The sequence below is a fragment of the Equus quagga genome, chromosome 18, assembly GCF_021613505.1.
Source record: "Equus quagga isolate Etosha38 chromosome 18, UCLA_HA_Equagga_1.0, whole genome shotgun sequence".
Lineage (NCBI taxonomy): Eukaryota > Metazoa > Chordata > Mammalia > Perissodactyla > Equidae > Equus > Equus quagga.
In genome coordinates this window covers 32,036,889-32,052,821 of record NC_060284.1, presented here as the reverse complement: position 1 = coordinate 32,052,821, position 15,933 = coordinate 32,036,889, and positions in this window count along the sequence as shown.

The following is a 15,933-nucleotide window of genomic DNA, read 5'->3' as shown; positions in this document are numbered from 1 at the left end:
TCAAACTGACTTTTACAAAAAAGAAAATCTGAAATACCATTCCTTTTGTTTATATCACCTTTCTTTGTTTATTTCTCCATTCACAGTTACAGCTGATAGTGTAAACGCAGCATATTCCCTGCCTAAGGCCAAACTCCAAATGTGTTTGTGTTTGTAAACATCATTGAATCACTGAGTTACTTAGACTCCAAAGTATAATTTTTTGAGTTTGAACATCAGGGTCTAGACACAATAAAATGTAATCTCAAATCTCATTTGTATTTGAAAGTAATTGTATAGACTATGCAAGTGACTGTAGGTTCAAGTCTTCTGTAAAAGAGGCTAACTGGTTAGGTGAAGCCTTAGGTGGGAATTCTATTTCCAGTATATCATTACTATTGGTTAACAGCATTTCTGATTTTGGATAATCATAGGGGAACACACACACACAAAAACCACTAAGCCACAGTTGCCAGCAAGCTTGAGGAAGTGCAGGAGCAGCCAGCCTCTCATTATATAGCTGTTTCCCACCAGGCTTTTCAGGCACTCAGAGGTCTCACTGAATCTGAATGGGCTGTATACCATGTTTTTCTCTTTACAAAATCATTTGCCTATTCTATACTCTCCAGTAGCGATCTGCTTTTTAAAACACTGCTCCAAAGAGTTGAATTAAGAAGGATACATCTTGACTATTTTCGGGTAGAGAAATATGAAGTTTTTCTTCTCTGTGGTACTGCAATATGTTATAAATTAAGTACCCTATATATGGATGTATTTATATTTATACGTATAATCATACATCACATATGTTATACATAATCCGAACACGTTGCCAGGGTTTAAAAGGCCCTGGAAGATGTGGCATGTTCCAACTCCTCCAGTCTCATCTTGTGCTCCTTTCGTCTTTCCCCCTTACCTTCCAGCCAACAAGTCTTCATGAATCACTTAAAAAATGGCCAGTCCTCTTTCTGGCATATCTGGCATGGAACTTTCAAACATGTTCTTCTGTCTATCCGGAAGACATTCTTGCCCCATTCTCTACCTGGCTACTTCCAACTCAATTTTGTTCAGAACTTAGTTTAAATACCAGTTCATTCATTCAGAGATTCACTCTTTCATTTATTCATTCATTCAAGCAGTAGGTGCTTATTGAACACATGCTAAGTTCAGGCACTGTGTTAAACCTTGAGTATGTGAACCAAAGGGATGAGGCCTTCACTCTGCTGGAGCTTATATTCCAATGAAGAAGATAAAAAAGGAATAATTACATAAACTCACATATAATTATGGCAACTAGATTGAAGGTACACAACAGAATTCTGTGAGAGAGAAAAATAAAGAGGATCTAATTTAGATGAGCCTGGAGTGAGGTAGGGGAGGAGGTTAAGGAAGACTTCTGAAAAGTGGCAGTTAGTTTGAGTCCTGAAAATCAAGCTAGACAAATGATAGTGGGAAGAGCTTTCCAGGTGCAGGCAACAGAACAAACGCCCTGACCTCCTTTGGAAGACCAGATCCACATTTTATGTTCTCATTGTGTTCTATTCTCTTTTGTAACATTATTTAAAATAGTAATTAAAAATTATTTGTAAAACACTTGCCTCTTCTACTAGACTATGACTTTCATAAGATCAGTAATAGTGCCTGCTTTGTTCTCGGCTCTATCCCAAGCACTAAGCACAAGAAGGCCTGACCCACGGTGGGCACAGAACAACAGTCTGCCAATTGAATTGTTCGATGAAGTAAATAGTGTCCATGGTCTGGGGAGGTCAGGATGGGAGGTGCCACATTGTTACTTTTAGTTAACACTGAAGCCCTGCTTAAATACTTGTAATCAGTTCCACTCTGGCCATTTAAAAACAATTTAGACTAAAGTATGCGTGTTGGGGCTGAAGGTGGGCATTATATTGAAGGCCAAAGATCAGAAGTGGAAATATTGACTCATTCTAGATTCACATATCACTTCAGTTAACAAAAACTGCCATTCATGCTGTAATCTCCTTATTGCACAATTATCCTCCTGGCACACAGTAGGTATGCAAATATTTATACAATGAATGACAATGAATGAATTAACAGAAGGTCTTGTTATCCTTTGAGCAATATCCATTGAGCACCTACTATGTACTGGGAGTTTTGCTGCATGCTGGGAATACACAGGTAGATCTCAAAGAACTCACAGTACTAAAAGGAGAAGGAAAACCAAGATTTACAAAGGCAGTCATGTAAGTACTGAAACAGCTATAACTATAACTTCCTCTGTGAGTTGGGAATGGGAAGAAAACCCGGGCAGTTAGCTAAGTCTACCGGGGGTAACTGACAGTTTTTTCAAAAAGTGGTGATAGTTACTATGCTGCATAGGACAGTAGGAGTTACCCAGATATGCAAACAAGGGAAGAGCATCTGTCCCAGCTGTCTACAATTTTAGCCATCGATTATAAAGCCTAACTTACTTGGCCATTCAGTCTTTCCAGCCACATGGGAATTGTCTCCCCAAAATGATATATGCTATTGAATTTTTCAGGCAAAGTTATTTCATACTGAGTCAAATTGCTGAATTATCTACATTACAATTGAAGATGAGAGGCCTAACTCATTTGATCCATATTTAAAGGATATAAATTGAGGATAGAAATGCATTCCTTAAAAAGAAGGTAATTTTTTGTTTGTGTTTACATCCTCAGCGTTCTGTGCTTTCTTTTAGACCTGAATGGATTCAGGGAGGAGTTTTGTTCATGGAAAAGCATTTCTAAGACAGCAACAGTAGCTTGAAATTTACTCATGATGTTAAAATTGTGGCGAATGTGGCAGAAATGATTCAATGTGACTGAGACCTGTTTGTTGTGAATAGCTAATTAGTATAATTATTAACATTCAGAGAGTTGCAAAGCAGGAAATTTTCAGCCTTGACTTCTTACCATTCAAATGACAGAACTAAATTAAAATAAAATGACACAGCCACAGAATAAGTAACAAAATGTTCTATAAAATTTCTCAGGAACAATCTATTAGAGAACTATAGAAATTGTTCACAAATGCAAATTGCCATTTTATTCCATTTCTATAAAATATTTTTTAGAAATTTCAGAGATAGTGCTTTGTAAAGAGGAACATCTACAAAGGCTGTATTTTCACTTCCCTCCAGATCACAGTGCAAGAACATATCTTCAATATATGGCCTTCTACCAGCCAAAATATCCTTTATTAAATATAATGTTGAATCTCCTTTATTGCTCACACAAAAGCTGAGAATTGTATTCCAATGAAATCAATACATATTCTAAGACGAAGAAAAGTCACAGAAATACCCAGACATGTTGGAGATTATATAGAATTTTCACTTATGCCTATTGGAAAAAGAAGGGAGAAGCACATTCATATAAGAAATCCTCAGACAAGTACTTTGAAATTGCTTTCTATCTGAGATTCAAGTCAAAAATACTAACTAAAATTAATACTTATCCTTGAGCTGAGAGTTGAATCAAACCCAGAACAGAAGTCTGATTTGGAGTAGTTTTAATTTAAATCAAAAAGTAAACTCAAATCAGTAGTTTTCTATTGTGTTAAAATTCCTTTTGAACTAAATCCGAGAAAAGAATTACTTACGTTCAAAAAGCAGCAGTTAATGAGGTTGACACTGTCCACATCATATCTGTGTAGCTATGAAAATAGAGATGAGATTTTTGGAAGCTATAGTCCTTACCATGTAAAGTATAAGGAGATGTGTCAAAATGAGCTGACAGGACTCCCTAAAATTCCTTTCACCCACCACATGCATGTATAGTGTGAATTTTAATATCTAAGCATTTAAGCATTCATGTAGGCCACATTAGTAACAATACAGCTTTTAGAAATACTGAATAAAGCATCATTTGATGTATATATAGCTGAAAAACAGCATATATAAGCATACTAATTATCCATTTTAAAGTTGATAAGTCATTATTTCATTTATTCACTCATTTGTTTATTCAGCATTGATTGCGTATCTAGCTCCTCTATGTGCCACTCTGCTTAGTACCAGAAATAGGAAAGAATAAGATAGAGCTGATCCCTGCCTTCAAGGAGTTTGGATCTAGGAAATACTCAGCATCCATTTTTATGATAATCAAACTATTAAAATGTCTAGTTAATATGGGTCAGACAATAATAGACTAATTCCATGAATTATCTCAATATGTTTTTTCATTCTTGAGCTTCCAACTATAGGCCAGCATGAAGGGCATAGAGACTTGTTCAGATAATTAGAATTAGAAAACACAGCTTTTGGACAATGATAAAAGAATCAGAAATAATTAAGTTTGAGTAAATAAATATTATTAATATTAATAAATTAATAAAACCAAATTTCTGTTTTGAATTTACTATGAATTGCCATATAATATGTATAGATCTCACTCTGTGGAAGGGTTCATCCCAAAGAAAGCAGAAAAAGAGAAAAGAGGAACAAAGAATAAATGTGACAAACAGAAAACAATTAGCAAGATGTCAGATTTAAACCCAATGATATTAATAAAAACATTAAATATAAATGGTGAAAACATCCTAATTAAAATAAAAATTTGTGGGGGCCAGCCTGGTGGCATAGTGACCAAGTGCACACACTTCTCTTCAGCCATCTGTGGTTCGTGGGTTCGGCTCACAGGCTAGGACTTAGCACCGCTCATCAAGCTACACTGTACTGGCATCCCACATAAAATATAGAGGAAGTTTGGCACAGATGTTAGCTCAGCAACAATCTTACTCAAGCATAAAGAAGAGCATTGGCAACAGATGTTAGCTCAGAGCCAATCTTCCTCACAAAAAATAAATAAATAAGGGGCTGGCCCCGTGGCCGAGTGGTTAAGTTCGCGCGCTCCGCTGCGGGCGGCCCAGTGTTTCGTTAGTTCGAATCCTGGGCGCGGACATGGCACTGCTCATCAGACCACGCTGAGGCAGCGTCCCACATGCCACAACTAGAAGAACCCACAACGAAGAATACACAACTATGTACCGGGGGGCTGCGGGGAGAAAAAGGAAAAAATAAAATCTTTAAAAATAAATAAATAAATAAATAAAAATTTGTCAGGCCGCCTTGAAAGAAACACTCAACTTTGTGCTGCCTACAAGAAAACCACTTTAAGGGTAAAGAAACAGATTAAAAGTAAAAGGATGGAAAAGATATACTTTGGCAACACTAATCCAAAGAAAACTGGAGTGACTACGTTAATATCAAACAAAGCAAAAGATATTAATAGGGATAAAAAAGGGATCATTTCATAATGAAGAACGAGTCAATTCATCAAGAGAACATAACAGCCCTAAAAGTTGATGCACCTCATAACAGAGCTTCATAAAACCTGAAGTAACAACAGATGCAACTACGAGGAGAAGAAGATAAATCCAGTTAAAGTCAAAGATCGCAATACTCTTCTCCCAAAATCTGATGGAAAAAGTGGACAGAAAACCAGTAAGGATACACAAGATTTGAACAAGGCTATCAATCAACTTGACCTAACTGATATTTATAGAAGACTCTGCCCAATAATGGAAGAATACATGTTCTTTTCAAGGACACATGGAGCATTTATCAAGAAATAATTTGAGAGTTTAGTAAGTTGTCTGGATATAAGATCAACATATAAAAATATGTTTATATACACCAAGCACACATTTAGATACTTATAAGTATGTAGGAATAAGTGCAAATGAATAGCAAAAATTGTATAAAACTATTCAGAAAAAAATATGAAATTTATGAAAAACCACTACAGAATGCCTAAAGAGATGCCAGATACATGAATAGAATTATTCAATATTTTAAGATGTCAGGTTTTCCCAAATAATATGACTTTAGGTCAAATTTAATCACAACTAAATAGAATTTTTCAAGGACCTAGGCAAACTGATACTAAAATTTATATAGAAAGGGAAAAGTCAAAGGATAATGAGCAGGGTCCTGAGGAAGAAGAACAGAATGGAGAGGGACTCGACTTTTCATATCTAAAGACTTATTATAAGGCCATGATAATTGGAACTATCTAGTATTACTGATGCAGTAATAGAAATTTCACTTTTGGTTCAGCTTGTAGAGTCCAGAAACAGACCCACACACACAAGCAAACTTGATATATAAGAAAGTTGGCAGGGCACATTACAGGGAAGTAAATGAACCTCAATAATAGGATATCCATGTAAAAGAATGCAAATAGAATTGCTGCTTCACATTACACATAAAAATCAATTCACAATGGGTCAAAAACTTAAATATGAAAGATGAAATATTTAAACAAGATGCAAAAAGCATTAAATGGGGAGAATATTAATAAATTTGAGGAGTAAAAAATAAATTGATTCACCAAAGCCTTCATAAAGAAAGGATGTGGACAAAGGAGTCTTCTTATAGTGGGATCTAAGTCAATGCATTCACTACAAGACAATTTGGCACGTCACAAAGCTCAACATCCTCGTAACTTACAATCCCCCAAGTCTAGTCCCAGGAAGGTTTTGCACATGTGCACTTGGATATGTACACAAAAATGTTCATGTTCATGAAACTGGGAACAAGTCAAATGTTCATCCACACAAGGGATGAGAAAATGTGCTATTTTCTTACACTGGAATATTATACAATCATAAAAAATTGTGAACTATTAGCTACATGTGATAATGTGGATGAATCAAAGAAAATATTGAGCAAATCTCATAAGGTCACATACAATATGATATGATTTTTATAAAGCTCAAAACAAGCAAAACTAAACAATGTACTGTTCTAATGTTTAAGTAGTGCTCATATATTTCATGCTAATATTCTGCATCATAACCTACATCTGTTTTTACATGCATTCTTTTGTATATTTCAAATATTATAAAATAAAACTTGTTAAAAGCTACTGTCCTCATTTTGAAATAATACTCAACTTCAGAGGACTGATTAAGTTTGCCCTTACATCATTTTCTCCAGTCAAAATCAATCAATTCCATCTCCCTCAGTAACCCTTTCATTTTTTCTGCTCTTCACTGAACCAACCTCATTCTATTATCATTCTCCTTATAGTATAATCCATAAAAAATAGAAGTTTTGTTCAAGTATGTGTTGAGCATTTTGGGAGGATTACTTTCTAAACATTTCTTGCTATTTTACTGTTAATATAACCCAGAACCAAGTGAGTTGTTTGGAGTACCCTTGCTGATTCATTTCATGCACACAGTCAAAGCAATAATGCCTAGAAATTTATTTCCCATATGTATAATTTATTTTTATCACATTATTTAGTACCTGATATTTATTTCTATCTTTCAGGGATCACATAGCTAATGTGTAAAAATCACCTGGAATTATATGTCTATCTCCAAAGTGACTAGCAGCTTCATTCAAATTAAAGTAGATCTACCTGACACTGAACTAGCTGATCAATAAAGAGCAAAGCAATCATCTGGTAATCTTAGGTTCTAGTCATCATTCTGCCATTGACAAACAGCATATTATTATTCAAATTAATCTCATACCCAAAATCTCAGTGTTGTCATCTATAAAATGAAAATGTTGGTGTACTTCTCCCTTAGGTAAGCTACTTAATTCTGTTTCTAAAATAACATAAATTGCTTAATGAGTTTTTTATAAAACAAAAATGAAATAATCTCTACAAAACATAAGTGTTTGATACTTAGAAATTATTAGCAATATTGATACTAAATATTTTGGGATATTAACTAATGTCTCCCTGCAGCTGCATTCCCTGTGCTGCCGTGTATCCATGACTATTTCCCTCTCTTCATTTAAGGAGCTTCGTAAAAGTAACAGTCTTCTCAGGGAGAAAGCAGATACAGCCTGAACAAGTCTATTGAGCGGCTGGATGTTGTTTAAACATACAGGCTTGAAGACAAGGTACTTGAGTTATTTTGAATTCCAAAAGTTTACCTGAAGTATCAAAAGGCAAAGCATAAAATCACACAAACACATACACAGTAGTAAGAATACATGATCATGTAAAAGCTACTTTTCTTTTCAAAAGAAAGCACATAATCAACAGAATGTGTGGGAAAAGAAGAGAATTAATAGAGGAGAACAATTCCATGAAACATAGGAGATGTCTTTGGAGGATCTCAAGTGCTGACCTTCTTATCGTTGGTTATGACAAGGTAGACAGAGGGAAATTGAAATCTCAGTTTGGTTTTGTAACCTGAGAGCAAAGAGAACATGGGCTTTGCTTCCTATGCAATAACCAGAAAGACACACTAATTATTTTACCAAAGCTCCACCTCCTCCATGATGCCAGAGCAAGAGTAGCAATAGCTGAATAAGAGGCCTTGCCCAATGGGCCTGAGCCTCACCTCAGTCTCCTGCAGGGAAAATAGTGGGTAGGGAAACATGATAACACTAAGGGAAAACTGGCAGATGTGCAGAGGCCTGGGATATGGAGAAAAAGGAGTCAGGGTACTTAGATCTGATAGCTTATGGCCATGGTGGGACTGAACATCAGCACATGTCAGCATAAGATGATAAAGACCAGTTGAAACCCAATATGCCACAATCAATCACTGGAAACACCAGACGGTGGTCATGAGCCAGACATACCCTCCTCCATAATGCCGTGTACACAGGCATAGATACCACTCCAGGGGGGAGTGAAGAGTAAAAAATTTGATTTCACTGAGTCACCATTTCCTTAAAAGGAAAAAGTTTTAAACTAATAAAGACTGAGTTATATTCATGATTAGGACTAAAATTCCCTGTATAAAGTGGAAACAGGAACAGATTTGCTAAGTAAATTTCCAGTTATAGATGAAGAATAGAACATTTTTAAATACTTGAGGTATATGGCTAGGATATGTTTGCAGTCTTTATCAATATTATTATTCTGATTATCTTCATTTCTGCTGTGGTCATTATTTTCACAAAATCCCTTTTCTCATGTGCCTTGAACAATTGTAACTCAAAACTCAGCTATTTAAAATCATAGAGAATCAACTTCTGTTTAGAGTGTAGAAATCTGCAAAGAATATCACTCCCACACTAAAAACAAGAAAACATACAAAAAAAACTACAAAATCCTAACTGGTTTTGATGCCATTAGAGAGTTGAGGCTCCCAGGTAACTAGAGAACTGGATTCCAAAGAAAGATAAGCCTCTTCAAGTAGAGAAACAGCAAAAGAACTGTCTCACCATTGATAGAGAACAGGAGGAAGAAGCAGCCACCCTATAAATGGGAACCAATAAATCATCTAACTTTAAGAAATTGTTAAAAGTTAAGTTTGGGTTAACACCTCATATGGAACAACCAGGGGCAAGAATAACAATGCTTTCTATCTGGGGAAAATCAAGAACTGATCTTGGTTCTAAGCTCCCTATAAAGCAGAAATCTGGTTCCAGAGAATGAGAAACTTCTGTCTAAGACAATCACAGACACAAGGCAAAGTTTGACCACCATGGAGTGGGTTAAGAGTCAGGAATGCTGAGCCAGCCACCCCCAATGCCCAGGTGCAAAATGCCTTCCTAAGCCTGAGGGTGGACCACAACGGAGAACCCTTCTACGCCTACCATGAGCCTAACACTGAATGACAAGCAGCAACAATTTGGTTGGGGAGGAGAAAGAACATATATCCCTTTGTGGTACAGATATGCAGGAATGGCTGAAAGCTGAAGGTGGAGCACAAACACTGAGAAACACCCCCTGCCACTACAGCCCTCACTCGAAGTACAAAGCAGTTATAGCCCACTGCTAAAAGATTGGAGACTGTGGGGCACTGAATGTAATGATAGCACAAACATAACCCAAACCCAGTCCAGCTCCTGCCTAGACTGATTCAAACCCCTAAATTAAAGGCTTGACAGAAAAGATGTACCCATTTCCTACGAAAAATACTGTTTCCTTCTGCATCTTCTGTTACACACATGATGTCTGGAATTCCATAAAAAAAATTATGAGACACAAAGAAAAGTAAAATCATTGTCAAGATATAAAGTAATCAAGAGAACCAGACTCAGAGATGACCCAGATGTTGAAACTGCAAAACAGAGACTTTGAAATAATAGTGATTAATAAGTTGAAGGATTCAGTGAAAAGGAGGACAATATGAATGACTAGATGGGAGAATTTCGGCATAAAAGTAGGAATACGTGAAAGATCAAATGGAAACGCTCATATAAAAAACACAATATCAGAGATGAAATATTCCTTGAATGGGCTCATCTATTGATCAAACAAAGCTGAGGAATGGAATAAATCAGTAAACTTGAAGATAGGTCAATAGAAATTACCCAAAATTAAAGAAGAAAAAGAGGGAAGTGAGAAAGAGAGAATGAGAGGAGGGGAGGAAGAGAAAGTACATATATTATATAATAGCATCAAAAATATTAAATACCTAGATATTTAATGGGATAATACAGGGATAAATTTGATAAATGAGGTGTAAGATATGAAAACTACAAAATATTGATTAAAGAAATCAAAAACCTAAATAAATAGGGAGATATGCCATATTTGTGGATCAGAAAACTCAGAGAGAGGGGCTGGCCCAATGGTGTAGTGGTAAAGTTTGCGTGCTCTGCCTTGGTGGCCCAGGGTTCACAGTTCGGATCCCAGGTGCAGACCTAAACCACTCATCAAGCCATGCTGTGGCAGCAACCCACATAGAAAATAGAGGAAGATTGCCACAGATGTTAGGTCAGGAACAATCTTCCTCAAGCAAAAAGAGGAAGATTGGCAACAGATGCTGGCTCAAAGCCAATCTTACTTACCAAAAGAAAAAAGAAAAAACAAAACAAACACAAAAAATTCAGAGAAAGAGAGAGAAAAATAATTCAAGAACCATAGGCAAATATTGATGTAAAATCCCAGAGAAACACAAGCAGGATGTATATCTCTATGTATATCTCTACCATGAAAGTTAGAGGTCAATGCAGTGACATGTTTAAAATATTGAAAGGAAAAAAAACAGATTTTCAACCCAGAATTCTGTACCAAGGAATAATACTTTGCAAAAGTGAAGGCATTATAAACACTTTTCTTCCAGTCAAACAAAACTAGAAAGAGTTCATTTCCAGCAGAATTGCCTTGCAAGAAATGTTACGGAAGTCTTCAGGCAGATTAACTATGATACCACAATGAAATTGGGTCTTCACAAAGAAATGAAAATCTCTGGTAATTATACAAATAAAGATAAATGTAAAAGACATTTTTCTTATTTTCAATCACTTTAAAAGGCATGTGACTGTTTAAAGCAAAAATTGTAACAATGCATTAATGAATTTAAACTGTACATAATATTAACATATGAGACAACAATATCACAAAGGATGGGAGAGAGGATTGGGAAGTATATTGTTGTAAGGTTATGATGCTACTTATGAACTAATACATTTTTATTCGAAAGTCGTCTGTGATAAGGTAAAGATGCATGTTATAAAGATGCCCATATTATATTGGGGACAATCACTAAAAAGGAAAAACTTCGTATAACTTATTAGCTAATAGTGGAGACAGGTGGAATTATTTTTAAACATACTCAGTTTTTAAAAAGATAGAAAAAGAAACAAAGAACAGATAGAGCAAATAGAAAACAGCTAAGTGAGGTAGTAAACTTATGCAATGATATTGATAATTATGTAAAATGTCTATTCATCCACAATTAAAAGGCAGAGATTTTCAAAACTGGATAATAAGGAAAAACCTGACTATATGTTGTCTACAAGAAATTCAATTTATTAAGGCAAGGACAAGTTAAAAGTAAAAAAATTAAAAAACATTGCAAACAGTAATCCAAAAAAGCTGGACTGGTTACATTAATATCAGACAAAATAAACTTCAGAACAAGGTTTTGAATTAATGGAGATAAAGAGGGATATTACATAATGATAAACAGGTAAAGTCACCAAGAAGACAAACCATTCCTAAACGTCACAGGGTAAAAGTCAATATACAATATACATATATATTTACATAAGAATGTATATTATTATTATATTTATCTAATTTATACAATATAAAATAAATATATACTTATACAATATTTTTATAACCTATTATATAAAATAATACATTTTGTGTATATTTATATAAATACCATAAATATAATAGCATCAAAAATATTAAATACCTAGGCATTTAATGGGATAATCTGAGGATAAATCTGACAAAAGTAGTTCAAGATTTGTACACTTAAAACTGCAAAATATTTACTAGAGAAATCAAAGACCTAAATAGACACAGAGATATACCATACTCATGGATCAGAGAACTCAGTATTCTTAAGATTTCATTTTTCTCTGATTTGGTCTGTAGAGTCAATGCAATTCTAATCAAAATTCCAAACAAGCTCTTTTTTTTTGTAGAAATCAACAAGCTGTTTCTAAAACTTGGATGGAAAAATGAAGAATCCTAGAATAACAGAAGCAATTTTGAAAAAGAATGAAGATGAATTCCTTTATTTCTAGATTTCTAGATTTACTATAAAACGGTAAAGTACTGGCATACAGAACAAGAAAACAGAATAAAGAGTATAGAAATCAACTCATACATATATAAGCCATTGATTTCTGAACAAAGTTGACAGGTAATTCAAAGGATGAAGAATAGTCTTTTCAAAAAATGATGCTGAAACAATTGGACATGCATTTAAAAAATAAAAGAATCTAGATCCTCACATCATACTTACAAATTAACCTAAAATGGATCATAAATCTTGATCTAAATGCCAAAACTTTTAAAAGAAAACACAGGAGAAAATCTTTGCGATTTTGGATTAGGCAAAAATATTTTAGATAGGATAGAAAAACCACAATCTATAAAAATATGAAAAATTGGACATCTTCAAAGTTAAAATTTCTGCTCTTCAGAAGACACTATTAAGAAAATGAAAAGGCAAACCACAAATTAGGAGAAAATATTTGCAAAACACATATTTGAAAAATAACTAGTATCCATAATACATGAAGAACTCTCATAACTTAATAATAAGAAAACAAACAACCCTATTAAAAAGTTGGCAAAAGATTTGAACAGACACTTCACTGAAGATATGCTGATGGCATATAACCACATGAAAGATGCTCAATATCATTAGTCATATGGAAATGCAAATTAAATCCACAGTGAGTTATCGCAATATATTTATTAGCTAAAATAAAAAGCTGACAACCCCAAGTACTGCCAAGGATACAGAACAACTGGAACTCTCATACATTGCTCACCAGAATGCAAAATGATACAGCTATTTTGGAAAACAGTTTGGCAGTTTCTTATAAATTTAAACATATGCTTACCATATGACCCAACAACTCCACTCTTATCTATTTATCCAAAAGAAAAGACAACTTAGGAACATACATAAACCTTCATGTACATGTTTATAGAATCATAAAGTCATAAACTCTACATAGCAGAAATGATCAGATATAAACCCAACTTACTGCTCATTGTCACTTAACGAATGTCCTGTAAGTCCTGTTTTTCTAGCTAGAAATAAAAATACTGAGAACATTGAGCACCATAGGGACATGTTGATCAAGAAAGGAATTGTGCCAAAGAAAGGAAACAAAAATCTAATTTAAATTATTAGAAAATAAGGAGAAAATACCCTTAAATGATAGAAACGAGCACTTAAAGGTAATAATCACGTCCACTATATAACCATTTTTCAATAAATACTCATGAATAATTGAATGCAATCTAGAAGAATGGAATAGTGGGCAAATTGTTTTTCCAGACATAATTAAAATATTAGTACATGCATGCAAAACATGGTGATGAACCCTTGAGTTATTTTAAAATATTACTTGAAGAGAAACCCTCATTCTCTTTTGATCCATTTACCGTGTTCTAGTTTCTGATGGGTTTGATACAATAGAAGTTGCACTCAATTGCACTGCACACAAAGTGAATGCTTGCTTTCATTTCATTTGATGACTGTGGTTGCACCAAGCAAGAAAACTAAAGAACTCTTTGTCTGGCTGCCCTTGTTCTAAGGTCTAAATGTGAGCTATCCTTGAACAGAAAGCTCCTGCTTTCTCCTCGTGGGTTCCAATGTGGCTGCCTTATAGCTCTAGAATTGTGCAGTCCAATATGGCAACCACTAGACATAGGTGGCTATCTAAATTTAAATTAAAGTTAAATAAAATTAAAAATTTACTTCTTCAGTTGCACTAGACCCATGTTAAGTGCTCGAAAGCCACAGGTAGTGTCTACTCTATTGGGCTGTGCAGATTATAGAATTTTTCCATCATGGCAAAAAGTTCTGTTGGTCAGCACTGATCTATAGCCAATAACTTCCCATCTAAAAGTACCCACTTAAAATAATGATACTCTTCCTCAACTATTACCTCTTTCCCTATTCCTACATCTATAATATCCTCATTTTTATATCAAGTTATTCACCGTGATTTTCGGCCTGAGAAAGTCGTGTCTGTGTATGATATCTCAATGTCTCTACTCCTTCAAAGTTTCTTCTATCTATAATGAATTTAGTTAGCATTGAAACATGGTAGACTTTCTAAAATGGATCATTTCCTCTCCTCCTGCACCACGACTTTCCAGAGCCCTACTCTGAGAAAATCATTGCATTAAATGAGATGGGAGCCTAAAACATCGTGAAATGCAACTAATAAAATTAATTCCAATTGCCCTACATGTAAATACCATTAAATGGATTGAATACTGGATGAAAGTCTGTGAGTAGAGAAATGATAAATGTTTCAGCTCAGGTTCGGTGTTACACAGACTGCCAAGGAGTTCTTTGTTCAGCTTGGTTTTATACAACAACTTTACTAATGATTTGGAAAGAGTAGCAAACAAGTTCCTAATGAAACTCATTGATGAGGCTGACTGGGCAGTGTTACAAACACAACTGATGACAAAGAAATTACCTAATGAAATGCAGAGGGTAGTGAACTATTGACAAAAGCACCCCAAATTATTTTCCACTTGATAAAAATTAATGCTTAGTATTAAGGATGCCTAACTGAAAACAAAAGTGCTCAATACAGACATAAGGAAAAGAGTTTCTGGCCTTCGTGATATAAACTTTGCAATATACTTACAAAGGAAACAGTAGGTTCTACTCTCTTTGATTCAAGTTATATTATCTGATATGGACAAAAAAATTTTTAGCCATGGCACTATCATCTTAGGCCTGCCTGCTTAATCAATAAGTAATAAGTTAGAATAAATTTGACTTTTTTTTTTTACTGAACTGATCTTCAGATTATGTTTTTGAGTTTGATTATATATGTGTGCAAACAAGCACGTGCAAAATGCAAATTTAACTAGAAGCATAATTGTCTATTATATTCATAGTTCCTTATAAGGAACTCTAGCTTGTGTTGAGAATATATGTTTGGTTACACTTTTTTACATACTGTATTCTCATACTCAATTACATTCAAACAATGGTGAAGAATAATATAACAAAAACAAATAAAGACTACTGCCTACTTTATATTTATGGCTATAAATTAGAGATATTTTAATGCTATGTAACTCGTATTTTTCATTGTGGCAAAATATATACAACATAAAATTTACCATTTTAGCCATTTTTAGGTATACAATTCAGTGACACTAAGAACATTCACATTGTTGTGCTACCATCACCACGAACAATCTCCAGAACTTTTTCATCTTCCCAAACTGAAATTCTGCACCCATTAAAGAATAACTCCCCATTTCCCCTCTCCTCAGGACCCGGAACCCACCATTCTATTCTCTGTCTGCATGAATTTCACTACTCCAATTACCTCACGTAAGAGGAATCATATATTATTTGTCCTTTTGTGTCTGGCTGTGTGTATTTCACTTAGAATAATGTCTTCAAGGTTCATTCATGCTGTAGCATGTGTCAGAATTTCCTTCCTTTTTTAAAGCTGAATAATATTCCAACATATATATATATATATATACCACATTTGGTTATCTATTCATCCATTGATGGACACTTTGGTTGTTTCCATCTTTTGGCTTTTGTGAATAATGCTGCTAT